Source organism: Phoenix dactylifera, chromosome 16 (genome assembly GCF_009389715.1).
Source record: "Phoenix dactylifera cultivar Barhee BC4 chromosome 16, palm_55x_up_171113_PBpolish2nd_filt_p, whole genome shotgun sequence".
Lineage (NCBI taxonomy): Eukaryota > Viridiplantae > Streptophyta > Magnoliopsida > Arecales > Arecaceae > Phoenix > Phoenix dactylifera.
In genome coordinates, this window is record NC_052407.1 from 4,755,474 (window position 1) to 4,757,486 (window position 2,013).

Sequence of the window (2,013 nt, forward strand, 5' to 3'; positions counted from 1 at the left end):
TCTTAGGAAATTACAGCCATTATTATTGCTATATATCCACGTTATAGGAATTCATATGACTTTAGTTGTACATGATTCCTAATTTTAGCCTTGCTTCTTTTTAGGTCCTCCTGTTCCAAAAAAAAAAAAGAGGAATCACCGGGGATTATCATAATTGGAGCTCCGAAACATCTATCTTATCTCTCTCCCCAGAGATTATTCATTGATAAAAGACAAGAGGAGGGATGGTGTTCTGCATCTCACCTTTTATCCCCTTCATTGGAACCAAGCCACCATGGCCTATATTTTTTTTTTTTAAGTACAACGGCGACTTATACACAACAGATGTAGGTGCAGCCCGTAAGATCAAAAAGGATAGACACCATGGCCATTGCTGGAGCTTCTCCTAACATCTTTCTCTCTCTCGCTCTGCATGCATGCGTGCGTGCGTGCGTGCGGGCGTGTGTGTTATTTTTTTCAGAAAACATCTGTTTGGCTTTGATAGAATGGTTATATATGGAGAATAAACTAATGAAGCTTTAAGGCCTCCATGGAGACTGACGATAGTCATGTTAAGATTAGCATTTCAAATGTAAACTTAAGCCTGAAGAAGGAATAAAACAAAAACGTGCTCAATACTAGTGAAAAGTACCTCACCTGCTTATCGATGTTCATTCAGAAATACTTAATAATATGCAACTATTCTACCAACTTTTTATGATCCAAACAAACTTTAACTCAGTACTTGACTCACCTATCCTCTAGTTCATGTCTCATCTTCTAGCAGAAGTCAAAATCGTCACACAAATCAAGCCATATCTAATATTACGCAAAATTCAGTGGTCCTCTGTCAATTGACATTTTACTAATCCATAAATTTTACAGGATATCATTCTTTAATGAACATTTGGGCCCAATCATGATGCATTCTACACGAAGGAGAACTTTGATTTCTAAATTTGGAATCTGTTATTAAACTTGAAAATTTGGATGGGCGAAATGCTGCAGTTTCCATGGAATAGTCTTCAAGTATTCAAATCCTCTTTGGAAAAAGGTAATGAAGAAAAAAAAGAGTGGAAGCCTGCATCACAAAAATGCTCAAAAGGTACAACAGAGAGAATAGATATTGCCATATACTTTCTGGTGATGCAGAAATTTTATGGATGGCTTTGCAAAAACGCAAGGTCACCAGCACAATTTAATTCACTTTGTTCTCTATAGAATTGTGTCTTTTCACTAGTTTTGTTTACATTTACATGTGTTCTTGTAAATTCTGGGAGGACATAATGTTTTTGATTGGTAATTTACACAATTTATGCAGCTAAAACCTTTGTCTTGGAGTTGAGCAATGTATTTTGAGATATCTTCAGAAAATAACCACACAGAGAAAAATTTCTCTGCGTAGCTTTTGGACAATGCTGAAGATGTTGATGGTCAAATTGCAGATTTCAGAGGTGAATGCTTATAAAATAAGGATGAACAGAATAGGTATATAAAATATTTGAAAAAACTTGCATCTAAGTAAAAAAAAAAAAAAAAAAAACAAAGAGGATACTCAAGGTATTTGGAATTAGCTTTGAGAGGAAGATCCATAAGCAAATTCGAGTTTAGTGCAGGCCACTTTTTGACATTTGCAATGAACCCGAAATCCCGGTTCCGCATGAACCAACCACTCACGACATTCTCAAGGCTCTGTTAGCCCAAAAGGAAAGCGTCGAACCGCGCCATCAATAAGTCAGCTCCTTCTAGAAGTGCGAGAGGGTTTGTTTTCTATATCTATTGTGAAATGTACAGTGCAGCGGACTGGATTATTTTGTTTGTGGCACAATATTTTGAACCAATTTTTTAAATATTGTTCCGACCGTGCTGGATATTTTGTTTGATATATTCATTTGAGGCATATGTATATTTTATCAAAAAAAATCAAATATGCTGACTTAATCCAGAAAAATAAATATCCTACTCTCATGACCAGATTTTGGGTTAAAACTCCAACCTTGAGTACTTGGAAATTCTGAGTTAGTAAGTTCAACC